The sequence below is a fragment of the Lissotriton helveticus genome, chromosome 1_1 (genome assembly GCF_964261635.1).
Source record: "Lissotriton helveticus chromosome 1_1, aLisHel1.1, whole genome shotgun sequence".
In the NCBI taxonomy this organism is placed as follows: domain Eukaryota; kingdom Metazoa; phylum Chordata; class Amphibia; order Caudata; family Salamandridae; genus Lissotriton; species Lissotriton helveticus.
In genome coordinates, this window is record NC_136057.1 from 1,324,751,353 (window position 1) to 1,324,773,261 (window position 21,909).

Consider the following 21,909-nt stretch of genomic DNA (forward strand, 5'->3'; position numbering starts at 1 on the left):
AATCAACCTCAGACAAGAAACATGACAGCCAAGAAGGACAAACCCAAGAAGCAACAACAACAGACTTGAAAAACTTGGTTATTAACATATCAGATGAAAAATTTAACAACATCCTGTGGAAAAGTAAATTTTGCCATGTTCTGTGTCCCTACGTGTCATCCATCATATGTTATGTGTGCATGATTAAATATGCATATGTACTCCCCATGTCCGATTAATGACGCAATTACAGTTGTGTCCACCTCTAGTATGCCAGTTTCCAGTCCTCGTGAATAATACGATCATCAGGCCTATGTAAAGCTACGTTGCCACGTTTCTCAGTGTGCACGTTATTCCATTATAAAGTCCCCGTTTCTAGGCCTCAAAAGGGCCTGGACATCAGATTCAGCTCCTGTCTCCTGAAACCTCGCTGAGGAGGGATACAGCCCCCACCTGTATCCTCGACCCTTCACTTACTTCCTGCCTCGCAGTGCCCGGTCCAGCCTGGCTCTGCCTCTGAGTCTGCCAAGAATATGTTATGAGTCCAGTTATCAGTTCAGCCCTCCTTCTCTGCATTCCTAAGCTACTGAACTGCATCAATAGTTTCCGTCATTGTCTAGCCTTCACGTCTCCACGTTAGAGAAATACTGCATTTAATGGTCATTTAATATTCTTCATCACGCACTACATGTAGAATAATGCATGGTCCAGTCTTAGAATCAAGTTAGCCTTTCCCCTCCTAACTTCTAGTTTATATCAACATGTTCTCTAAACATCAGATACTAGATACTGTTTAGGTACATGTCGCCCTGACTCTCCAGATTTCAGTCTCTGCTCCTAGCACAGAGTTCATAGCCCCCAGCTTCTCCTAGTGATACGTCATTACCAGTTTGCGCGCACCACTAGGTTAGAGGTCCCGGCTCCTCAAGTAGCCCCCTCCATGGTTTCCGCCCCATTTATGACATATTCTGTTACGTTTGCATCACATGTCTATGTATACGCCCAGTTACACCTCTTTTCCCCCCTTATCTTTCGCGACTGCTACGCGTCACGCCTTCTGCTCCACCCACTGCTACGCCCACTGCAATGTAATGCTATGTGTTTGCGTTATGTATATATGCTCATGTATTGTTATTGAAAGTCAGCGCGCTCATCCCAGATCCAGCCCCAGCAGCTGCTGGGCCCTGCCATCCTATTCCTATGCAGGTTGTCCTGTTCCTGTCCTTATGTTGTATTAAACCTGCAAAAACTCCTACTACCTCGAATCTTGACTCTTATTTATTGAGCTATCTGTTATGATATATGTCTAGTCAAAAAGAGAGGTATTATTTATTTATTTACCACATAATGGCGCCCGAACAGGAACTTGCCCTTTCCCCACGCGTCGGTGAAGCCACGCCGACCCCCTGACCCTCTGCAGTCGTGACGGAACTCTTCTGCGCAGTGGCAGATATTTCTGCTCAAGTATCCCTCAGGCCCACGGAGGAGACGGAGGAGGCGGTCCAGCATCCAGACGAGACGGTGGAGGAACGCGGCGAGTCCCGACCAGAGCCCAAGCCGAGAGTCCAAGGTCCGAGGTATCCGGAGGTCCACCCGTAACTGAAGTCCGAAGTCCGAAGTTCGTCGTCCGTCGTCGTAGCCGTCCAGTCCAGTCTGAGGCCTTCCGTTCTTGCTGCCCGGTGAGTACCGTTACTGGGGTGGTATCTAGACAGGGTCAATTTAATTGACTCTGGTCTGTGGGTTGGTGGTACACAGTCCCACAAACGAAGTGTCCACTTCGGTGGATGCGGGTCCTGACGTGTCTCTTTATGAGACCGGTAAGTTTCGTACTGTTTCAGCAGTGCATCTAGTTTCTGTTCTAGTCAGTTTCTGTTCTCGAGAAAATTTATGTGTTCTGTTCTCAATATTTCCAGGTAGTATTCTGTTCGAACTGTTATTTTAAATGTTTTTCATGTATTTTAATGTCGTGGTGTGAATGGGGAATAAGTATCGTGTTCATTGTGTATTGTATTGTGTCTAGATTACAGTTCAGTCATGCCCATATTTTCCAAGTTACGTCAGTTAAAAACTAGAAAGGGTCTGCTGGAAGCAGCAGTTCCCGTCCCGCCCAGGGACAGTCCAGGTCACTTTATGTATCAGAAACATGGCATAAGCGCCATATTGTATCTAGATTTATGGGTAGAGTATACCAAACAGTTAGAAGAAAAGTATAGATGGCCCGTATCGGGTACATGGGATGCTGAGTGCATCATGCGAGTAGAAGAGGCATTATGGAAAAAGAAAGCCAGACAGTCACAGAAAGATGCCATCGAGTTATGGCGCAAAGAAGCTCATAAAAGAACTGAAAAAGAAATCAGAAAATCAGAATTAAGTAGAGAATCCTTAGAACGAGCACAAGAAAAAGAATTAATCGAGATAGGTGAACAAGTCAAAGCCGAACAGTCCGACAGACAGAGGAATGCCCTTATTAAGGGTATGTACCCTCTTCTTGCCGAGGGCTTGCCAAAAGCGACCCCGGAGGCATCCAGTAATTTCCCGCCACCACTAGTTCCGACCAAGCTACGTCACAAACAGACCGCAGCTGATATTTTCATTTCGTCCTATCTGGACGACACAGTCCCTGAATATGCAAATCCTGTTCGCGCTCCGCCAGTCCCAGTAAATCAGGCATATCCTGCTCCTCCAGACACCGGGGCACCCCATGCAGTACCTGCTACGGTACCCCCGGTCCAGCCAGCATTTCAATTTCCCGCTCCGTCACGAAGAATATCAGTCGACGATTCTAGTCTAGGGGCCGCAGGAGGAGGTCCTCCTCAAACCCCGCCGCCACGCAAGCGTTTATCAGCACTCGAATTACATGCTCAAGCATCACAGCGTACTCCCAAGAGTAATAAGTCTGTCGCAGAAATCAGGCAAGCCCTTGGCGAATGTGCCTATGACCCAGTCCCAGGCGAGAATAATATGGTTTTATATTCAGTATGCGTAAGGAGGGTGACCGAGTATCTAGTCACCCTACCCAATATGAAAGAAGATCTAGACAGAATATATCGTTTCATCCGTACAGGGGATGATCCAGAAAGTATTAGTGATGCCATGTCTCAAAGGAAAGCTGAGATCCAGCGTATGATATTAAAGTTTTTAATTAACTGTCTAATAAGAGAACAAGATTACCCGTCTAAAGATCCGGCCGAAATGAAAACCCTGACAAAGTGGAGTGATAATATAGCCGAGGGTAAGCACAATACCATTAGTGCCATGGAGAGTATGTACAAGAAAATCCGTAGAGAAATAATAAAGATACACGAACAACGTAAAGCAGCACAAGTAAGCGAGAAAGAAAGTAACTCTGATCCTGAAGAGGAAGACGACGAGAATACCGCCAGAATAGCGTATGTAGGAAAATCTAGATTTCCAGATCGCCATTTACGCCTAGAACACAAGTCAATTTTCCATCATTCAGCACCAGAACAAGGTTCCCTAGAACAAGTGTTCCAAGCTACCGATCACATTCTACAATCACGAATCGGTTACAGTGAGTTAAGTACTATGCATGAACAAGAACTAGCCCGATCAGCAGTCCGATGGATTACTGATTCTACCACTTTTCCAGACGAAATAGTGGCACAAATGTTTCTGAAATTGCCCCCAGCCGAGCAGCGACTGGTGGGTATGTATATGATCCAGCACCTCATTACTTTGTATGAGGGTCAGCACTCTGATCCAGGTCCGTTACACGATATCCTGAACGAGTTACTCCAGTATAGATGGAGAGGTCTAGGTACCGATTTAATTAGTGTCATTCTAGAACAGCGCCACAAATATAGAACGTTTCTGAACCCGCATTTTGTTCATGTCTCACCCCCAGAAAGTAAACCATTTTACATGGAAAGACAGAACCCGTTACGAGAAGTGCATCCAGTTAAGTCAGAGGACGGTGAAATGCAACGAGTGTTTGTTTACACCCCGATTACAAAGATGGAACTCCTCGAAATGAAGAAATTAATTCCCTGTCATGACAAAGATCCAGCAGGGTTCCATAGAGAATTAAAAGACATGCTCCGTATGGGAGAATACACTTACCCAGATATTATTAAAATGTTAAAGGTCCTGTTGCCCGCAGGGGTGTATGAAAAGCTAAAGGAAAAAGAATGGGAGGTGGGAGAGAAAAAGATCGATTGGACAGTTCTAGAAGCTGAAGACAAGTCACGAGTACCAGGTACTGGTCTAGGAGAGAAATGTAAAGAATTACCAGAATTATTGATTCAAGTTTTACCCAGATTATTGACAACTAGAAAAGAAGACTGGGATGCAATCTCAGCCTGTAAACAGAAACAAGATGAAGATATTAGTGATTTTTATTCTAGGTTTGAAAAATGTTTCAGTATCAACAGTGGCCTCAAGACAAGTAGTGAGTCATATCCTCACCTTTTTGTTACTAAATTAGTCGAGAATTCAAGTCCACAAGTTAAAAATCGAGTTTTAAAAGTCGAAAGTACCTGGCAAGCTAATACTCCGTCCCAGATGTTGCAGATGCTCCAGTACCACCAGAATAGAATCAGGGAAGAGCAAGAACACGAAAGAAAACGTATGAAAGACACGAAAATGAAAGTACTAGTTGCCCAATCTGTTCCTCAAGACAGTCAGAAGAGGGGTCCGAATCAAGCCAGTCATCCTGCAGCTCCCGTTAAAGGGAATTGCAATTATTGTAAACAGCCCGGTCATTTTATAAATGAGTGTGCAGTTCTGAAACACAACATAGCTACTGGTAAGACTAAAGAAAGACCACGTCCGCCTAGACAAGAACAAGTTTCCCAGATTCCTCAGTCACAGAATGCACCACAGACAGTTACCGCACCGCAGCCTATTGCTGCAACACAGCACGTTACATCGCAGATGTACCAGTATGCACAGTCTGAGTATCCAGAGTACCAGCAGTATTCATGAAACAGCCTAGAGAGGGAGGTAGGCTTGCCTCTCATCGAGATACCTGTAGATCAAGAAGGTCCCTATGTTCACAGTCAAGTATTAGGGAAAGACAGAAAGTTTTTGATTGATACAGGGGCAAGTAGGACCACAATTAGTCACGCCGAAGTTCCAGGGGCTCCGCTCTCAGGCTCAAGAAATGTTTCCCTTGGATTTTCAGGAAAACCTATCGTAAATGAGATTTCAAAGCCAGTTACTCTAGAAGTAGGTCCATTGTCCCGTACTACTGATCTGTTACTTACTAAATCATGTCCAGAAAATCTATTAGGCATTAAGACACTGAAAGAGTTAGGTGCAGTTATATGCTGTTCCCCAGAGGGAATACGATTGTTCCTACGTGACTTTAAGGGTCACTATGTATTACGAGATTTTGATTCAAGACTGTCTAATGTTCCACAGCATTTATGGGCGCAAGGTCCAACTGATGTAGGTTATATGCAAATCACACCCTATCGTGTGACTCTCAAACCAGGTGTAGTGTTACCACGAATCAGACAGTACAGATTGCCATCTGAGGCTGTAGCAGCCTTATCCAAAATTATTGACGAGCTCATCGCTCAAGGAGTAGTTGTAGAAACTGACTCCAACGTATGTAACTCTCCGATCATTCCAGTCATGAAACGTACTGATCCAAATGCACCCCCAGTATATCGATTAGTGATCGACCTACGAGAGCTTAATAAATGTATTATTCCGCAGTACCCAGTTGTCCCAGACATCTCTTCCCTATTGACAGCCATTGATTCCGAAGCCACGTTCTTCACTGTCATAGACCTCAAGAACGCATTTTTCAGTGTTCCAATTCATCCAGACAGCCAGTTTCTTTTCGGATTCTGTTTAAATGGAAGGAGCTATATGTTTACACGAGCTCCTCAAGGTTTCACAGAAAGTCCTAGTATTTACAGTCAAGCACTTAAGAGACAACTAGACAACATTCACATGCCAACTGACACTGCCCTGCTCCAGTATGTCGATGATCTACTGATCACAGCCCGTTCTGAACGTGATTGCGAACGAGCGTCACTAACGGTTCTGTATTTCCTAGCCGAGATGGGGCACAAGGTGTCCCCTTCGAAGCTTCAATTCTGTGTCCAGCAAGTGGTATACTTAGGACACTTACTGTCCAAGAGGGGTAGGCAGTTGACACCAGACCGTATCCAGTTAATAGCGAGTCTTCCTCAGCCCAAGACCCAGAAGGAGGTACGTGCTTTTATCGGCCTTACTTCTTATTGTAGACAATGGATTCCTCAGTATGCATTTCTAGCCAAACCACTGATACAGTTAACGACACAGGAGGCAGCCGTACCGACTGTTCTCCCTTGGACATCTGAACATACACTTAGTTTCAATGAATTAAAGAAAGCCCTATGCCAAGCTCCAGTTCTAGCACTACAGTAAGCCTTTTACACTTTTCGTCACAGAACGTGAAGGTACAGCATTATCTGTTCTCACACAAGATCAAGCAGGACAATACAAGCCCTGTGCTTATTTTTCGAGCACATTAGATCCTGTAGCCCAGGCTCTGCCTGCGTGCCTCAAGTCAGTTGCAGCCACAGCACTAGCTATCAGACAAAGTGATTCCATAGTCTTAGGACATACCTTGACGGTACAAGTCCCACACTCCGTGGAAGTTCTTTTAAACCGAACACAAACTCAGCACTTGACAATTGCACGTTTAACAGGTTATGAATTGACACTGTTCCAGCCACACATAGAAATCAGACGCTGCAACGTTTTAAATCCTGCTACACTGTTACCATCAGTTAATTCAAATCCTGACCCACATGACTGTGTGGAAGTAGTTAACATTACGACAAAGCCAAGACAAGATCTGACAGATATTCCGTTATCAGATCCCGACCTGACACTTTATGTGGATGGTTCATGTATGAGAACAAGTACAGGAGAACTAGTCGCCGCGTATGCAGTGACTACTGACACTGAAGTTATTGAGACACACCGTATTGACACTCTGTCCGCTCAAGCAGCAGAGCTAGTTGCTCTGACACAAGCCTGCATACACGCCAAGAACCTAAAAGTTAATGTTTACACAGATTCACGCTACGCATTTGGAGTTGTACACGACTTTGGAGTGCTCTGGCAGGAGAGAGGTTTCATGACTTCTCATGGAACCAAGATTCAGCATGGTCTCCTTATCCAAGCTCTATTAGATGCAATACACTTACCGACATCCATTGCTATCATGAAATGCAAAGCACATACGAAAGTCACTGACACTATTTCCCAAGGTAACGATCTAGCAGATCGCACAGCCAAGCTTACAGCACAGACTCCAGACATTCCAGTTAACATGACACATACTCCAGATCCGACTACATGCATGACAGTTAAGGACCCTACACAAGATGTCATAGATATCCAGTTACATGCTACTCCCGATGAAATCAAGAAATGGTCCGAACAAGGAGGGGTCCAGACAGATCAAGGATGGTTAACGAAGGGTAGAGCCACATGGTTTCTCCCCGACTCTATGGTTCAAGTCATTATTAATACCGCACATAGTCCAGCACATTTAGGAGAAAAAGCTATGTTAGACAGTATCCAGAACATCTGGTTCAACAAGCATTTACGAGCTGCAGCTAAACAGAAAGTCCGTACCTGTATGATATGTTGTCAGTTTAATCCAGGTAAAAGTGTCCCGGTGGAACAAGGTGGTTTCCAGCCTCCTGACCACCCTTTTGAAGTCCTCCAGATGGATTATATTCAGATGGAGCGATGTCGAGGTTTCAAGTATGTCCTTGTAGTTGTATGCGCTTTGTCCAGGTGGACAGAAGCATATCCAGTCCCAGATTACACAGCCGCGACCACTGCCAAGCAGTTGGTTCGTGAATTCTTCCCTCGTTATGGACTCCCTAGAGTCGTATATTCTGATAACGGCCAGCCATTCTCCTCAGAGTTAATGAAGCATGTTTCCCTTTTGTTAGGGTACCAGTGGAAGTTCCATTGTGTACGCCATCCTGAAGCAGCCGGTCTCGTTGAGAGACATAATCAGACTCTGAAAATCCGTATCGCCAAAGTATGCAAAGAAAAAGGTGTGGACTGGCTAGTAGCTCTGCCAGTCGCTTTATTTTATATGCGCATGGTTGCACATTCCAGATCAGGTCTGTCCCCGTATGAGGTCGTATTCGGCCGCCCCCCTAATATGTGGGGTACTCCTAGACCCCGAAGTATTACCGATGTTTCAAGTAATATGCTGACAGATTACCTAGCTTCCTTGATGTCTGCCCTCAACTCATGTCGTTCACAGGTTGCTGCCGCATTTCCAGACAATACCGAGGTGGCACCGCATGAAATCGTTCCAGGATCCATGGTGATGGTCCGCAACTTTGACAGATCAAGTCCGCTGGAGCCTCGTTGGAAAGAGCCCCGACAGGTCCTCCTCACCACCCGTACAGCCGTGAAGTTGGAAGGACGCAAGGGCTGGGTGCACCTTTCTCATGTTAAACTTTTTAAAGGACTGAAACCCGTCTTTAAGAACATTTCCCAGGATTCAAAGGATTGCCAGAATATTGTTCTCAAGGACTGTCCCGCAAAAGACATTGCTACAACCCCTCCCCTGTTAGAGAAAACTCCGCAGCAGGAGTATAAACAAAAACTACGGTCTAGTAAAATAAGTCAGCCAGTTTGATTGTCTAAGTCCTCCCCTAGGTGAAACGGTTAGACTGTTTCTGACATGTATAAAATAGACCCCCATAGTGAGAGAGTTAGTCCAAACTCAATCCGATGTATCGTTTTTCTATGTTTCATATTATTTTCCAGCCTTATGATTTCCTGCACCAGTTATGCATTTTACCTATGTTTCCCAGTTTCACATGTAAATAAGTCTGCTAATGCTACAGTAGAGCACACGTTTAGTGATCTGCCCCCTCATGAACTGTCCTACCGCCTCGCTATGCGTAATAACTCATTTATCCGTATGTTACATTACTCACACCAGACCAGCAATGCCACTAATTGTTGGGTATGTGGTCGACTCCCCCCTTTCCAGACACCGAAGGGAGTTCTGCCACTTTTTCCTTATCCATTTTCACATAACGGTCCGTGTGGAGCATGGTCTACGTTAACGTCATCCTCAACAGATATGTCTTTTCTTAACAGTACATGTTTCCCAGACAAGCAAGGTCTCCCCCACAGAACCGGGTTAGATCTAGAAAATGAAGTGTATAATTTAGGTAATTATTCGTCGAATTTCATGGTCCTGAATGTTCAGTCTGATACTACTCCAGACTTACCCGCTATTTCAGTACTACCAGTCAAAGGCGAATTATGTGTCCAAAATAATGGTTCCGTACATGTAGGACATAGCGATTGTACTACTGTTGTCAAGTATAGTGACAGTGGGAAATCTATTTTTAAAGCTTCACGTCATTCATATTTTATTTGTGGTCAAACCGCATATATTCGTCTGCCCCTCGATTGGGAGGGAACCTGTTACATTGCCTTCCTACTGCCACCGGTTTTCCTAGCCCCACCTGATTATCATAGAAACACACATCTAGTACACACTAGACATAGAAGGGAGTCCCCGATTGTCGATTATACTGAAACTACTCTAGAACAATATACAGATTTCAATAAAGGTTTCTTCTTCTTTATAGGACCTGTCCAGAATAGTAAGTTAATCCGTAGGTTAACCAGAACCCTTGAAGCTGTAGTAAATGAGACTGCCTCTGCTCTAGGTAACTTAACCGAAGAGCAATCTGCTATGAGATTTGTCGTTTTACAAAATCGTCTCGTCCTTGACGTCATACTGGCCGATAGGGGCGGGGCCTGTAGAGTCATCGGATCTAGTTGCTGCATTTTCATTCCAAATAACGCGCCGTCTGTTTATTCAGCTATAACCAGACTCCATAAAATTGCCCATCTGATACACCAAGACCCAGGCACCTGGACATGGTCCGGTTGGTTCTGGAATATAATTTCCGCATGGGGATGGAAAATATTGTCCTTCCTAGGTATTGCAGTAGCGATCATATTCAGCTGCTGTCTCTGTATACAATGTGGCCCTGCGATTTGCGGCATTTGTGCTACCTCTTGTATTCCTAGTCTCAAGCCCCGTTCTAAATCCCGTTCCAGGATAATTCGAGACGAGCAAATGATACTGTATGAAATGATAGATGGTATCATGAATATTGATGTTTCCTGATGGAAACGTAGTGACAAGGAGGGAATGTGGAAAAGTAAATTTTGCCATGTTCTGTGTCCCTACGTGTCATCCATCATATGTTATGTGTGCATGATTAAATATGCATATGTACTCCCCATGTCCGATTAATGACGCAATTACAGTTGTGTCCACCTCTAGTATGCCAGTTTCCAGTCCTCGTGAATAATACGATCATCAGGCCTATGTAAAGCTACGTTGCCACGTTTCTCAGTGTGCACGTTATTCCATTATAAAGTCCCCGTTTCTAGGCCTCAAAAGGGCCTGGACATCAGATTCAGCTCCTGTCTCCTGAAACCTCGCTGAGGAGGGATACAGCCCCCACCTGTATCCTCGACCCTTCACTTACTTCCTGCCTCGCAGTGCCCGGTCCAGCCTGGCTCTGCCTCTGAGTCTGCCAAGAATATGTTATGAGTCCAGTTATCAGTTCAGCCCTCCTTCTCTGCATTCCTAAGCTACTGAACTGCATCAATAGTTTCCGTCATTGTCTAGCCTTCACGTCTCCACGTTAGAGAAATACTGCATTTAATGGTCATTTAATATTCTTCATCACGCACTACATGTAGAATAATGCATGGTCCAGTCTTAGAATCAAGTTAGCCTTTCCCCTCCTAACTTCTAGTTTATATCAACATGTTCTCTAAACATCAGATACTAGATACTGTTTAGGTACATGTCGCCCTGACTCTCCAGATTTCAGTCTCTGCTCCTAGCACAGAGTTCATAGCCCCCAGCTTCTCCTAGTGATACGTCATTGCCAGTTTGCGCGCACCACTAGGTTAGAGGTCCCGGCTCCTCAGGTAGCCCCCTCCATGGTTTCCGCCCCATTTATGACATATTCTGTTACGTTTGCATCACATGTCTATGTATACGCCCAGTTACACCTCTTTTCCCCCCTTATCTTTCGCGACTGCTACGCGTCACGCCTTCTGCTCCACCCACTGCTACGCCCACTGCAATGTAATGCTATGTGTTTGCGTTATGTATATATGCTCATGTATTGTTATTGAAAGTCAGCGCGCTCATCCCAGATCCAGCCCCAGCAGCTGCTGGGCCCTGCCATCCTATTCCTATGCAGGTTGTCCTGTTCCTGTCCTTATGTTGTATTAAACCTGCAAAAACTCCTACTACCTCGAATCTTGACTCTTATTTATTGAGCTATCTGTTATGATATATGTCTAGTCAAAAAGAGAGGTATTATTTATTTATTTACCACAATCCAAATAGAAACACTTCAGAAAGGCATGTCTTTTGTACCCACCACACGAACCAACAAGCTGGAGTTGGAAATAAGTTTGTTTAAACTCACTCGGAAAATCAGATTACGCCATTTTTTTGATAATGTTATAACAGAACCCACACAACAATCTACAGATCAGTTAAAAGGCTTAAAGACCACCAGTACATTCATGCCTCCAGTGAGTCACAAAACCATCGACCTATTTGAAAGTTTATGTAAACAAGACATAGCAAAAATCAACACGAACAAAAAGAGCTGTAAGAAAAATATGACCAACAAAGAATTTGGCATAATAAAAGCGGTTGCTAAGAATGAAAAAGTAGTTTGCCAGAAGGCAGACAAAGGAGGGGCGTTGGTGATTTTGAACAGGTCATATTATGAAACAGAAATCAAGTCACATATAGAGGACTCATTATTGTACATGGAAATGGAAATGAATCCCACTGAAGAAATTCGCAGGACATTGAACATCATCCTAAAAAGAGCGGAAGACAAAGGAACTATCACCGAAAAAACGAGGAAATATCTTACCCAAGATAGCCCTAGGAGTCCAACCATATATATGGTACCCAAAGTGCATAAGGACCAGCATAAGCCACCGTGCCGTCCCATCGTATCCACTAAAGGCAGTCTCCATGAGCCAGTAGGAAAATTTATTGACCGCTATTTACAGCCCCTGGTAGTAAAAACTAAATCATGCATCAGAGACACTACTGACTTTTTATTGAAATTGAAGGACCTGGTCACACAGGAAAACATCATTATGGCTACCATTGACGTCAAGTCATTATTTACATCCATCCCCCATAAGGAAGGGCTTGAAGCCATTGAAGTGGCGTTGTTGAACAGCACATATGAACAGGAGCTACAAATTTTCATTATGGAACTGATGGAATTCACATTACTGAACAGTTATTTTGAACATGGAAATCGCTGGTTTATGCAACTAAACGGAACATCTATGGGCAATTGCGCCGCTCCGGCGTATGCGAACCTATTTATGTCCTCATTTGAACACCAATATATCTTTGATCGACATGAATGGGCGACACAACTTTTGATGTATGTACGATTCATCGATGAAATTTTTTTGGTGTGGAGAAACGACAAACAATCATTGATCAATGAGCTGGAACTATTAAACACTAGGAATGAACGAATTAAGTTTACCTGGCAAATCAGCATGGATTTGATCCAATTCCTAGACGTTGAAATTCACCGAATTAAAACCATTTCAGTACAAGCCTATACCGTAAAACAACGGATAGAAACAACCTTTTGAAATATGACAGCCACCACCCCCAATCATTGAAAACACATCTACCTTACACACAATTCTTAAGGGTGAAGAGAGTGGTCTCTGATTCTCAAAAATGTAAAGAACAGCTAGAAGACATGGCTCAAAGATTTAGTGACAGGGGATACCCTACACATACCATTGGCTCAGAAGCACACACGAGAAGACCTATTAAGTATCAAAGACAGAAGAACCACGGAAAGGATTACATGTGTTAGTAAGTTCTCAACTGTGAGTAACCAATTTAAAGCAACCATAAGACGTCATTGGAAGATACTCAAATTAGAAGAGGACTTCAAAGGCATTTTCATACACAAACCTTTGTTTGCTTTTACCAGAGGCAGAAACTTGGGCGAAATGTTGACACATCCTACTGAAAGTGAACCTAGGACAAGGTATCGAGGTACAGTACCGTGTATGAATTGCAGTAGCTGCCATAATATAATGAAGGGGAACTCTATTACCCATCCTATGAAAGGGCACACAATCCCACTAAGAGTCAATGGAACATGCGACACGAACGTGATATATCTGTTAAAATGCCCATGTGGGTCAGTGTATGTTGGCCACACTGAAAGGAAGTTGAAAAAACGATTAACAGAACATAAGAGTAACATCAGATTGGAAAGTGTGAAATCGTCTGTGGCTACCCATTTTAAAGAGAAACACCATCACATAAGTCAATTACGTGCATGTATACTTGAGACTGTGGTCTATAAAGAAGGTCCTATCAACAAAAAGAATTTATTGAAACGAGAGAACTATTGGATTTTTCATCTAAATAGTTTAAAACCTCATGGGTTAAATGATAGGACTGAATTCCTTTGTTACCTTTGAAGCTTTCCTGTGCTTGAACTGTATAACGAATGAGTAATACTCTGGATCTTTATATGCATATAGATAAGTTCTATGAAGAGTTATTATGATACTGGCGCACTAATATGGGGTAGACACCACACTGACCATGATTTATTCATTCTTAGTATAGGGTGAATGCTATTTAGTAACACAGCGCGTGTAAAACAGTTATAAAGTTTCTTTAAACGTTTTGTTTAAAAAAAACGCTATGTGGAGGATACACGCATGCGCTGATCAGGTGAGGGAACGCGCTTGCGCTAAATTAGGCATCCCGTTTATTTTTGACCAGCATAGGCTTCCGTACCCAAAAACCCGCGAAAACACGTAGGTGAAGGATCACTATATCAGAGGTAAGAAGCCGCCAATTAATAATCTAACAGTAGTTACGTGCGTGTGGAATCGTTTTTAGACGCTAGTTAGTAGCATGCGAATCAGCGGCTTTGAAAGGCATTGGGCATAAAGTAGCACGTTATTATTTCTGAACACGCTGTCAGTCACGATAATTGAACACGCTGACCATCCCCTTTTTTAGGGGAATAGGTACATGCACTAATCGGCGCCAACACATTTATCTGATACGCCTTAAGAGCCCATAGTTAGAGAGTGGAGAGAACCGCTGATAATAACTGCCTTTTGACATGTAACCTCACAATGAAATTAGCGCTTTGATCGTTACTAATGCATTAGTTATTGTTAAGCACGCAGAGTGTGTTAAGGTTGTTTTATGATTCACCATTATGAACTGAATAGTATCAATGATGCTTTAATTGTATGATTTTTAGATTTCCCTGATGAAGGTGCAACTGGCACCGAAATGCATTGGAAATGAACGTTGAATCTGGTGAAAAAGTTTCTATATGAACTTATGAAAATACTATGAAAAACTATTTTCTGAAACAGTTGTCAAAATAATGGAATAAAACTCAATTTGGAACCAAAGAAAGCGGATACACTGAAATTTATGTTTCACCTTATGAGTTTGAACACGTACTGAATTTTCAGCCCCCTCTTGTGCCCGGGGTGATAGGATTATGGTTCAATAGTCCTACTACATTTGGATTCGTTTGATACTCCCTAGGAGGAGGGAGATACCCTGGAGCACGGACTAAATCAGTTACAACTCAGGCTGTGCACGTCCCACCACTTACAACCAAGTTCTCTCATCTTTCTCAGCCTCACTGAGTCCCATATTGACACGTCTGGAAAAAATGTAAGAAAAGCTATCTAATTTGAATTTGGATTTTAGGGAAGGCAGGCATACTGGCCTGCTGCAAACTGGCCTGGTGGACAATTCCTTAATCACTTTGCCTCCAGGAGGGTTACTACTGCCACTAAGGGGGATACTTCCTTATGGGAAGCCAGATAAATCGACTTCGAGGAGGTCTATTTATTCAGTTGTTGGGGGAAGAATTTTCTAAGGGAAAGGAACCACAGATCTCAAAGACCATCTAATGAGTGCGACGTCGCCCTTGCGGGTACATTGTCAAGGAATGGTCTGTTAAGCAGTCCAGCAAATTGCCCCTCAGAACCCCCAAGATTTCCAACATTGCAACTTCCACCCCAAACAACCCTCTACTTGAGGGTTGTCAAAGGTGTCCCCCCGTTGAGGTATGAAATAAGGGAAGACCATGGTCGGCTGTTGGACAAGGCATTGCACTGGATAAACGGTAGGATAGAGGGCCCACGGCTGCTGCATAATCGGGTCAACCTCGTTCAAAGTGTGGCTTGCGTGGACCACACCACGAATCCAGACAACTATGATTGCATTGTTGTCAACTTTAAAGATAAGGCAGCCACAAAGGACACCCTGACAAGGATCATTTTTTCTTGGTGACCACCCACGCAATTGAGACACTCCCTTTGGGCCTTTTTTTGCAGACCGTAGAGGCGAATGTCTTCAGCCCCTGTGCTCACCTCTCATTTGGTGCCCCCCACTAATAGTTTTTCACCCCTTGCAGAGCTGACCAATTGGAGTGATGCCCTGACGGAATGCGTTCTCCTCTTGGCCAACTCCACCCCTAAAGAATATGCCCTTAAGTTGGAAAGGCCCTACCCCCTCCCAACCGATGAAGACCAGGTGAAAACTGTTATCTCATGAAACATTACTTGCTGTGCCAATAAAAACTGACTCGGAGGACAGGTTGAAAAACGTTAAGAATGCTCATATAAAATGCATACAAGAAACCTGGATGACCAACCCAATTGATCTTGACGTATTTGTGCCATTTTGCACTGCAGCCACCGCTGCTAATATGGAAGGGCCAATGGAGGCCTGGTAACACTTATGTCTACCAGTCTTTTACCAATTGTAAGGGGTAACTCCCTAAAAAATGTATCCTGTTCTCATTAGAAGGCAACCCAGACATATTAGTATCAATATTTATAACAATGTCTGTGATTCAACCACGACTGATGTTCTTAAAGCCTTGAAACTGATCCAACAGTTTAGTAAGGAATACTATTTGGGCTGGGGATTTTAACATCACGGCATGTCCCAAACAGGTTTGTGGATTTAATGACACCAGGGGAAACACCATGGCCCATTTAACACACAACCCATATGAAGCAGCTCTCAATCTATACTACTATTATAAAGAGAGAACACAAACCTTTGAGCCAGGTGAACTCGGGAACCACAGCGCCAATCCACACACCCGATACATCGTTGTAATCCTCAGGGTGTGCAGATGGACATAGGCTATATAACTTAAAAATAAATACGTTATTAAAAAATATAAGTTAAAAAAAAAGTAGTCCCTTCTGAAGTAGTGCCGGCCGCGACGTGCGTGCTGACATCAGGAGCGGCTTACACGCGAGGAGCGGCGTACAGGAGCGGCGGAGATCAGCGCGGGGAGGAGCGGCGGAGATCAGCGCGGGGAGGAGCAGTGACGAGGAGCGGCAGAGATCAGGTGAGCAGCGGACATGACCGGCGGACAGGCGGAGAGGATTGGCGGGCAGACAGTGAGGAGCGGCGGCGGGGAGGAGCGGTCAGCGGCGGATGAAGTAGGGCGCCAAGTTACCAGTCAGCAACGTGAGGGAGGAGCGGCGGCGGGGAGGAGCGGTGAGCGAGCCACAGGTAAAGGAGGAAAAACAAACGTGTGCAGGAAAAAGTAACGTGGGCAGGTTAACAGGAGGAAAAAGATACGGGAGGAGCGGTGAGCGAGCCACAGGTACCGGAGGAAAAACAAACGTGTGCAGGAAAAAGTTACGTGGGCAGGTTAACAGGAGGAAAAACAAACATGTGCAGGTGACAAAAGCGTACAAAGTGGAGCGGGGAGCAAACGGGCCATTACAGGACGAAAAAGTGAAACTGGGCATTACAGGAGGAAAAAGTGACGTGGGCAGTGGCGTGGGCAGGTTAACAGGAGGAAAAACAAACATGCGCGGGGGACAAAAGCATACAAAGTGGAGCGGGTAGCAAACGGGGCATTACAGGACGAAAAAGTGACGTGGCAAGTGACGTGGGCAGGTACCAAACGGGGCATTACAGCAGGAAAAAGTGACATGACCAGTGAGGTGGGCAGGTTACACAACGTCAGGGCGGGCGGGGGCCCTGAGCCAAAATTGCTCCCGGACAACATCTGGACGGGCTGCTAGTAACCTTATAATGAAACATAACTTGAAACTAGCAAGCACGGTAGCTATAGCAATTTTATTTAGCCTTCAACTTTCATAGGGAGAGGCTCTAACAGTAACTTTGACCACATTTTCACATCAGATAGTGACAGAGTTAGTGTGCAAGATTTGCAGGTGAGACCCAACTGCATAAGGGACCATGAACCCAGTCTTTTTCAAATGAAAGCTTAATCGTTCTGTGGTAAATAAATAAATAATACCTCTATTTTTGACTGGACATAACAATAACAGATAGCTCAATAAATAAGAGTCAAGATTCGAGGTAGTAGGAGTTTGCAGGTTTTAATACAGCATAAAGGACAGGAACAGGACAACCTGCACGGGCAAGATCTGGGATGGCTAGCAACTTTTAATAACCGTGCACAAGCATATATAGTTAAACAAAATACATGATGTTCAATACAATAGGCGTAGCAGTGGGCGGGGCCTGTAGCAGTCGCGAAAGATAAGGCGGAAAGTAGGTGTAACAAGAGGCGTGAACAGGGCGTATACATAGACATGTGATGTAAACGTAACGGAATATGTCACAAATGGGGCGGAAACATGGAGGGGGCTACCTAAGGAGCCGGGACCTCTAACCTAGTGGTGCGCGCAAGCTGGCAATGACGTGTAACTAGGGAGAAGCTGGGGGCTATGACTTCTGAGCTAGAAGGAGAGACGAAAGTCTGGAGAGTCAGAGCGACATGTACCTAAACACTATCTAGTATCTGATGTTTAGAGAACATGTTGATGGAATCCAAAAGTTATCAGGGCAAAGGCTAACAGACACTAAGACTGGTGCATGCATTATTCTACATGTAGTGTGTGTTGAGGAATATTAAATGACCATAAATACAGTATTTCTCTTACATGGAGACGTAAAGGCTAGACGATGACTGAAACTATTGATGCGATTCAGTAGCTTAGGAATGCAGAGAAGGAGAGCTGGACTGATAACTAGAATCATAACATACTCTTGGCAGACTGGCAGGCAGAGCCAGGCCGAGCCGGGCACTGTGAGGCAGGAAGTAAGTGAAGGGTCAGGGATACAGGTGGGGGCTGTATCGCTCCTCGGAGAGGGTTCAGGAGACAGGAGCTGAATCTGAGTCCGGGCCCTTTTGAGGCCTAGAAACGGAGACTTTTCAATGAATTTAACGTGCACACTGTAAAACGTGGCAACATAACTTTACATAGGCCTGATGCTCGTTGTATTCACGAAAACTAGGAACTGGCATACTAGAGATGGACACAGCTGTAATTGTGTCTTTAATCGATCATGGGGAATACATATGCATATTAATCGTGCACATATAACATAACATGGGGAACACGTAGGGACACAGAACATGGCAAAATTTACTTTTCCACAGTTCTGTAAATCACCACACATGGAAAATTGAGAATATCACACCCTCAGGCATGAATGGCACTAGAATAAAGTGGGTGGGTGTCGATCCCTCTAGTTAAAAAAATATTTAGTGGCTAAAAACCTGGACCTCCATATAATAGGCCGGGCGGCCCCAGAAACAAACCATGAAGAGACCCAGGAAGTGCATATGCAAATCTCAAATTGATTAAAACAATTGTTAACTGGGATGTCAAAGTCACAAAAGAGTGATTTAAGGGGGTGGTTTAATCAGCAATGCTGAGGGGCACTGAGCAATCTCTTCAAAACAATACATCAGCAGCCAAGGGATCACTAACATCGCATTTAAAAATAGAAAGAAAGAATTGCAAGGGGAAGCCTGGAAGAATGTATTACAGGCCGCAGAAAGCAAGAACAGTACCATGTTCTGGCGCACAATTAATGCCCCGTTGTTCGCCAAGAGGATAGGTCCCAACCTGGAAGCCTCAATTACCCCTGCTCAATGGATTACCCTTTTTGGCTCAATATTCTCATGCACAAGAGAAGAGGGAATTCAGCAGTATCCAGTGGTCCACTTACCAACCGCTAATGGTCTTTACTTTAGAAGAGGCGATAAGGGCAATAAACAAAAGCCCCAAGGGAAAGACCCCCAGCCTTGTGGGCTCCACTAAAGACTAAGGTCCTAAATGTGGCCGGAGCAGGTTATGTTCCCCCATCCTGGTCGCATTCACTCATCATTCCTATTTTCAAGAAGGGATCAAGGAATGACCCAACATTTTATCTCCCAATCTCCCTACTCAACTCCTCCTCCAAGCTTGTGGGTAGGGTCCTGTTAAGAGATTGGCAACCTGAACAGAGAAGAACTCAATTTTGTAAAACGCCCAATATGGGTTTAGGAAAGGGCTTGGGACGGCTTTATTGACCTAAGCTGCGCCTTTGGCCTGGTCAACCACAGCAAAGTTAATGAGTCTGCATGGACAAATTGGGGGCCCCAAAGGAGATAATTTCACTCTCAGCACACTTGTACGCCAATCTTTTAGCTAAAGTCTGCTATGAGACAAAGGGAGAGCTGACCCCACCGTTTGACATTAGGAGAGGGGTTCGGCAGGGGTGCGTACTTGCTCCTTTCCTCTTCTCCCTATATATAAACAGAGTGGAGGAAGCACTGCGGGCAACCGGGGCAGACACCCCTAGAGTTGGGTGGCGGAAAATACCTATACTTCTTTACGCCAACGATGCAGCCATGTTGGACCTAACCCCAAGAAACCTGCAGAGTTTAATTCATTGCTTTTATGACTTTAGGGAACACAGAGATTTGAAAATGAATATGGCCAAATAAGGGTTAGGCCCAGTATTTTCCATATCAAGAAGAGCAATGTACAAATCACTAAGGGCCAGATCTACAACCTGTTTTTGCATGCGCATACGGGTTTGCGAACCCATTTGCGCATTCAAAAACATATTGGGCCATATACCTAGCCTATTTAGCGAGTTGCAATTTATTTGCGATTCGCTAAATAGGTTTTGCAACTCTCTATTTGGAAGGGGCGTTCCCTTCCAAAAAGCGAGTCTTAAAACAATGTACTAATGTTTTGCAACCGCAATTGCAGTAGCAAAACACTCGCAATCACCACCTACTTCAAACCAAGTAAAGTTATACCAGACTTGAAACTCTGTGATTACAATTTTTTTAAAGAGCATTGAAAGTATGTTCATTTCGGAAGGGAAAGGATGTTGTCCCCTGGACATCTCAGGGGCACCTTCTTTCCATTTATTGGGGATTTGTAAAATGTCTCACAGCGCTGAGGCTTCCCACAGTGCCATATAGCGCTACAGAATTGCACAAATAAACAGTGGGACAATCTCAAGGATCCGTTGATTTTTCCTTTTTGCCCGGGAGGTCTGAAATGGGGGCCCATCTAAGTTTCTTTTTCCTTAGAGAACAAGAAAAAAAAATACATTTGCTTCGCCCTTCCCACACTTTGGAATCTGTGGGGACCTGCAGCCCTCTAACCCTTCAAAGCACACGCAGTCTTAGTTCTCCAACCTCCAAGTCTGGCCAAACCCCCCCCCTTCCTCCTTCCCAGCAGACACGCACCTTAAATGCAGACTGGGAATTTGTATGTTTAATCATTTCTATTACTGCACATTAAAATCCGCAGCGTTTGCCTTTCTTCGCCTCCCTCTCATACTATTGGCGTGTTCTGGTGGTCTCACCCTTCTGCAGGAAATGGGGGCAGCCCAGGAATTAGAAACATCTGACCCCGGCCTCTCTCCTTGTCATATCTGCTGCAGAAAGGGGATAAATGGCTCCAGGGGAAGGAGCTCTCTGTCTGGAGGCCAGGCCTGGGAACAGCACAGCTCGGCCTCCAGGCAGGAGCATTCATTTTAAACAAAATCTACGTCAGATGTCGGGCTTGTGAGAGGTCTGGGCTTCACAGACCACACACTGATGCTTCTCCCGAGAAACAGAAGGGCAGAACGGACACAAGGATAACTAGATTATGTGTAGCGCTTAAACTGTACAAAGGCGCTATATATTAAGAGCTGTATATAGAGTGATGGTCCGCCCTTAAAGGCTGCAGAGTTAGGAAAGAAATCTAGATATACTCAAACTAAGGCAGACAATTGCAATTGTATTTATACAGTAATTACTACCCCTGACGGGGTGTCGAAGCGCTTTTCGGCAGATAGCATGCTACTCTGGAACCCAAAAAGGATTAGTGGTGAATTAGTATAGGGAAATATAAATTAATGTGAGCGTGGACATGCAAGCCTGTTAGTTGAATTGAATCAGATAAGAGAGGGGTAGAAGAGGGAAGAGTCTAGAAAGTGTTATTTTTTAGATCATAGTAGTACGGCGAGATATGAGATGAGTAAAAGGAGAGATGACTGACGGAAGAAAGGTATTAGGGAGTTCACAGTAGTAAAATGAGGTTTGGGATTAGTCAAAGAAGGGATACACAAGGGAAGAATTTAGAAAGGGTTGTTTGGGAAATCATAGTAGTAAAATAAGGTTTGGGGTGAGCCAAGGAGGGAAGAGTTTGGAAAGGGTTATTTTCAGGCCCGGACTGGCCGTTGCGGGCACCGGGCAATCCCCTGGTGCGCCGCAAGGGAGGGGGCCGGTTTTGGGCCCCTGGGGGCCGTTTTTGTTACGGGGCCGTTTTTGCAGCGTTTCTGCAAAAACGTCCCTGTAACAAAATCGCCGAAAAACGGCCCTGGCAAAGAGCGCGGTCGCACTCCCAACCCCCTCCCCAGGGGGGTAGGGGCCGGCCGAGCACTTTGCCTGGGCCGTATTGGTTCCCAGTCCAGCCCTGGTTATTTTGGATACCATAGTAGTAGAATGAGGTTTGGGATGAGTCAGAGAGTGGAGGTAGAGGATGTAT